Genomic DNA, 5,961 nt, shown 5'->3' on the forward strand with positions numbered 1-5,961 from the left:
AAGAGGGAAGAGCGGTGGAGGGTCCCAGCGGGGAGCTGCAGCCGCCTGTCCCCGCTGGAAGGAAGCTGCTGTGCCAGGCAGGTGCGGGCGCTGCAGGGAGTCGCAGGCAGCAGGGGCCACTGTGCCCACTGAAGGGGCAAGGGGAGGAGGAGCCAGGGACAAGCTGCAGGGGGCAGAGGGCGGCAGACCCTGACCGCAGGGAGAAATCCCTCCCCTCTCCTCGCATTGCCGCTGTCCCTGCAGCACAGCCATTGACAAACCCCGAGAAGCAGCAGCGACGGGTCCCAGGGTGAACCGTCCGCAGGCCTCAGTCTCCCAGGTCACAAAGCAGGGACGGAAAGGATGGAGGATGGATGGGGTGGGGACAGGCAGGGAAGAAACAACACAGCAAAGGACAAGGTCAGGGGCCTGGGGCAGCGGTGGGTAGGTGGTATCCCTACCTGACACCTTCCCAGTGGCTGCCAGATGACAGCCTCCACCCACAGAAACAAGGACACCAACGACCGACCCGAGGCCAAGGCCAGTGAGCGGGGAATCGGTGCCCCGGGAGGGGAGAGGCGGGCGGGCAGGCCAGGGCAGCTCTGAAGTGGGGCAGGAGAAAGGGAAGGCACCGGGCTCTGTCCCCACAGCAAAGCCCTTGATGTGCCCAGGTCCAAAGCCGGAGGCCAGCCCATGCTGGGGGCCGGCAGAGCCCCTGCCTGCACTCCCGCTCCACCCCCTGTGCTGCCCGAGCTGCCGGGAAGAGAGGAAGCTCCGTAAAGCAAGCCGGGCCAAGGGGCAGAGAGGGGGACAGGAAGACCTTCTGTCCCCGTAAAATGCTGTCCCACCATCAGGCAAGCCGGGGGATGGGCAAAGTGTCCCCTTCGTTTTGACCTCCTTCCAATCAACAGTGCCCAGAATATTTTGGTTTCCTTCAACCTCCAGGAGTACCCTTGAGGGCAGTGTGAAAGGTGACAGAAAGCAGCAATGCCCAATTTCCAGGCCGTCTTAGTGCACCTCGTGCTGCTGTAACAGGATACCACAAACATCACAAAACAGAACGGAAATTCATTATTCATGTTCAGGAGGCTGGGAAACCCCAAATCCCAAACCCAAAAGGCACCGGCAGGTCTGGTGGCTGCGGTCGGCCTCCCCCATGGCGCCGGATGCTGCATCCCCGGGAGGGACAGACGCGGTGTCCTCACACTAGGAGGGTGCAAGGGCAGCAGGGAGGAACTCCTTCCACCAGGCCCTTTTATCGTGACACTGATCCATTTACGAGGGCGAAGCCCCAGTGATCTAGGCCCCCAGAAGGCCCCCACCTCTCAACACTGCTGCATTGGGGATTGAGTTACAGCCCATGAATTTGGGGGACACATTCAGACTCTGCATGGCCTAAGCGATGGGTAATGCCTTTGCCAGGATGGGGGAAGGAGCGGCTGGAGCAGGCAACCAGATTTGGGGTTCAGAGGCCTCTGGGTTCCCTTGCCTGCCATCTTGGTAGAGGGGGTGGGTCTGAGGCCCGAGGAGAGGACCGGGCTAGAGACACCCACTTCGAGGCTGCAGCTGCTTCCCGGCGCTGCCTGGCGCGTGTCCACGGCACCGCCCACCGCAGGTGCAGGTCCTTTGTTCTCACTGCCTGCCTCTCCCACCAGGATTGCAAACCTTGGAGGGCAGGCTGTTGGGGACCAGACACACTTCAGGGCACACACTCTGCTCATGCCCAAAGCCTGGCCAGGCCCGAGGCCCCGTGAGGAGGGCAGGTGAGGAACGGGCAGCGCTTGGCCCATGACTGTGCCAGGCTGGGGACCCAGGACCCAAGGGAGTCACCCCCAGCCTCACCGTCGGCACAGGCGGGATTGGACATTTCACTTCCTTTGGTGTCTACCAAACACCCAGGGAGGGTCCCTGTGGAAAGGGCAGGGCAGCCCAGCCAGCTGATCAGCTGCAAGTCTCAGCACCTCAGGCTGCCTCATGGTGTGCGGCAGCCCACCCTGCCCGCACTGGGCTGCTCGGGGCCTCTGACCCTCCCTGGGTCTCCCCGTCACCCATGGGAAAGTGCCCCCTGCGCAGGTCCTGAAGCCCCAGCTGGCCACCTGCTGCCCTGCCCTGAGCCCAGCCACCTGCCGCCTTAGGGCTTCCTCCTCGCGTGGGGAAAACACCGAGCCCACTGAAAGCACGTGCCACTGGCCTCCCCCAGCAAGTGTTCATAAAGTTTGGCCAGAGAGGCAGAAAGACAAAGAAATACTCAGACTCACGAACCCTTTGGATCTACTGGGGCTTGGGGACGTTTTCTAAAGGCCAAGCACTTGCTTTGCTTATTTCACTTATCCTGCCAATCATTCTTTTTTGGACTTACTTTTTAAATATATTTTAATAGATCCTTTCCTTATATTAGATCCCAGCACATGATTTCTTATCAGAAATAAATAAATAAATAACTCATTTGTAATGTCTTTAACTTCTTCCCACAGTTTCTCAATTTAAAATGGACGATTGTCAATCCATGATTATATGTGTTTGCTAAAATGTTTAAGTCTTTTCTCAGGGACTTAATTGTCGTTCTTCATGGAAAAGGGGTAACCTGTAATGTTGCCCCAGTCCTGGAGACCCAAAGTCAGCAGAACGGGAGCCCATTGCTTGTTCCCACAACAAGGACGTGACTTGTTGACCAGCAGAGAGAACTGTTCCTCCGGGCAAATGGCCAAGGACCTGTGGTCTCGCATGCGAGCCAAGGCTGTCTGTCATCCTCACGCAGTGCCAGACAACAGAAGACAGAATGAAAACATCTTCTTGTCGAGCTATGCAACTAAGCCAAGGCGTCTTGTTATCCGCAAATGGTATCAAGCGTTGAGGGGCATCTCTTGTGCTATGATAGAGGAGCAGGTGCTGTTGGCCAGTGGGAAGTCACGTGTCCGAAAGTAGCTGGGAAAATAGCTGTCATGAGAAAATAGCTGCGGGACGCTTGTCCAATTAAACAGTATAAAAGTGAAACGACTGGCGCTTTAGGGTGCTGCAGTCTTCCACCGTCCTGTGTCTGTGCACTTTATTTTCCTGGGACTGCAGCCAATTCTCTTGTGTCCGCCTTCTATGTCTATGTCTTTATGTGTGTCATCCCCCGTCCTGCAAGCGGGCCACAACACTCTGAGGACAGTGGCTGACGCTGGCCACGTCCCCCAGGCACCTCCTGGTCAGCTCCCTCCCTCTTCCCCACTGCTTGGCCCGCAGCAGCCCCACCCTGCCGGCAGAGTCGGGAGGAGCAGCCTGGCTGGGACAGCAGCCGCTCAGCCCCATCTGGGGCCCAGCCCTGGGGAGCCGGGCATTCCTCCAGCCCACCCCTCCCAGGCCACGCTTTCCAGAAGGAACTACCTCGGCTCACCCAGGGCATCGCCTGTGAGAGGTCAGCTGCACAGCCCTGCCCAAGGCCCATGGCGCCGCCCCACAGCCTGCAGGAGCCCAGAGCAGAGACGGGAACAGAGCAGCGCCCCGTGATGAGCCCCCAAACGACCCAGAACGGAGAGCGCAGGCGCAGCTCCCTGCGGGGCGAGGCCTGCAGCGGAGGGAGGCGGGGGAGAGCGGCCGTGCTCGGCTGCAGGGACCCAGCCCGCCCGACTCGGCCAGCTGGCGCTGGGTGGCTCAAACCGCAGAAATTACTTTTCTCACAGTGTGGGGGCTGGAAGTCCGAGACCGAGGTGCCGGTCAGCCCGGTGTCCGCCGGCGCTCTTCCCGGCCTGGGGGCCGCCTGGGAGCGAGCGGGCGGGCCTGGCCGGGCGGAGCGCTGGCCTCCCCTCTGCTGCCCAGGGAAGCAGACTGGCCGGCGGGCACGCGCCCTCCCCAGCACCGGCAGAGCTTGATGCTCTGTCCGGCACGTCTGGTCACTAAAGCTCGTCCTTCCTTGGCAGGCCTCAGCCCGAGCACAGCCGCCCGCGGGGCAGGGCCTCGCACGGGTCGGAGGGGCAGGAGCACTCAGTCCGGAACGTTCCGCCACCCCCAGGAGCGGGAAGTAGAGACTTCTCTGGAGCTGCGAAGAGGTCATTTAGGAAGCACTAAGGGTAATTCATTCATCCCTTCACCAATAAAATGGACAGATCCCAGTGATATTTACAAACGTTGCTATTTCTTGATTACTTGTTATGGGCTGGACATTGTATTAATATGAATATCATCTCATGGAATTCTCACAAAATCCCTCTGCACTAGATTGCTTCTTTTTTTCTTTTTTTTCTTCTTTAATTCTAAGAGCTTTAGGGATACCAGCTAATCCGGTTCACGCGCACCCCGCCGGGGGGAGGCCGGGGCCCTTTCCCCGCACGTGGGGCTGGGCGAGGCGGCCAACACCACAGGCTGTCCCTGCGCGCCAAGCAGGACGCGAACTCCTGAGACGAGTGTTTCCCGCTATGGCAACTCTCTTCGCTCTCCAGGGAAATTCCTATCTTGCCTTCGGTTGCAAACACTTTTTGTCCAGAGTCAGAGGACGAGCGGAAAAGGCCCGGGGCTTCGGGGAGGGCTCCGGAAGGCAGGCAGCGGCGCCCTCACCTCCGCCCGCCCTGCCTTCATCCATGGCCCTTCATCCATGGCCCTTCATCCATGGCCACACCTGACCAATGGGCAGGACGCTGGACCCAGGTGTCACCTCGGCAGGTCACTCCACCTCTCTGGGCGTCAGTGTGCAAATCAGTGGGACCCAGGGGACAGTTCCGGGCTGTGTCCCCAGAGCCCTTCACACCGGGACCCTCTCAGGGGCTCCGGGGAGGGGACACACTCAGCCACCGCCTAGCCTGGATCTCTTTTCTGTCCCGGGATCCCGGTGAGAGTCTGAGGGACAAAATCCCTCCACGTTTGACACGATGGAAAGAAAACGCTTGAAACCCGCAGGCAAGACTGTCACTAAGAGTCCTTTCAACTCCAAAGTCCTTCAGCTCCACAGGGATCCCTGGGTCCCCGCCGCCTCTCTCCCCACCCTGAGAGCACTGTCCCTTTTACCTCTTGCTGGGAGGTCTCTTGGCACCCATGCGGGAACGAGCTTTCTGTGAGAACAAAGGTTTTCTTTTCGGTGACTTCATTACACGGTTGTTCCCGTGCTGCCATGGCACATTTACAGGACGGGGATGAACACAGAACACAAAAGGAAACACAGACGCACACACAAAGACGGCTGCATGGCTCGAGTGACGAATGCACCGGTCAGTTTATTTTTATGCTCTAAAAATTAAAGTTAGTTCCCTGTACATAACCACCCAGGCATTACAGCAATGGCCACAAATTCCAGAACACGTGGCCTTAAGGACACAGATGTCCCCTGACTCAGGGTTACCAGGTGGTTGCGCTAGGCGCCAGGCATAGATCACAACAACAAGAGGGGCGACCCAGCACCCCTCCTCACAGCCCCCACCCCTATTTTAAATTTTTAAAAAAGCAGTCCATATATCCAAAAACCTTTGTACCCCTATAATATTTTCAAATAAAAAAAGAAGTTATTGCAAATTTTTTGGAAACAATAATGATACCATGTTTTTAAGAGCTTTTATGTTTTAGGTATACTGAAATGTTTGTGACGACAATGATATAATGTAGTGTATTTATAGAGGGAATAAAAACAAAATGCTGGATAATCTCTGCCCCATGATGAAGTTATCCGTCAATAGATGTAACTTCTAAGAAACAATCCGGATATGCCACATGCGACTGTGATGCGACATAAGAGCTGGGAGGGCAGGAGGAAGAGCGTCTCACCCCTTCACTCCAGAGCCCGAGGGCGTCAAAGGAGAGCCGGAGGTCTGCGGTCTGTCGCGAGGCTGTCTGAAAGGCAGAGAGTGAGGAACATTCTGCAGAGCAAATGGACCCTGCGCGCCGTGCGTGTCCTACTCCCACGCAGTCGCTCCCGCCCGGGGTCTTTCTACAGTAAACGAACGGCTCGGAGCGACTCACTAGCTACGGCTCCTCCAGGGGTTGGTTCCCTTTTCTGGAAGGAAGACCCACCGC

The 5,961-nt window shown here is 57.7% G+C and overlaps 1 long non-coding RNA gene across 1 annotated transcript; it reads left to right on the forward strand.

Moving 5' to 3' along the window:
* Positions 1–3,136: 3,136 nt before the first annotated feature.
* Positions 3,137–5,419, forward strand: LOC142870996 (uncharacterized). Its single transcript, XR_012919345.1, has 3 exons — positions 3,137–3,379; positions 3,882–4,031; positions 4,220–5,419. It is a non-coding gene; the product is annotated as an uncharacterized LOC142870996 (long non-coding RNA).
* The last annotated feature ends 542 nt before the right edge of the window (positions 5,420–5,961 follow it).

Source organism: Microcebus murinus, chromosome 5 (genome assembly GCF_040939455.1).
Source record: "Microcebus murinus isolate Inina chromosome 5, M.murinus_Inina_mat1.0, whole genome shotgun sequence".
NCBI lineage: Eukaryota > Metazoa > Chordata > Mammalia > Primates > Cheirogaleidae > Microcebus > Microcebus murinus.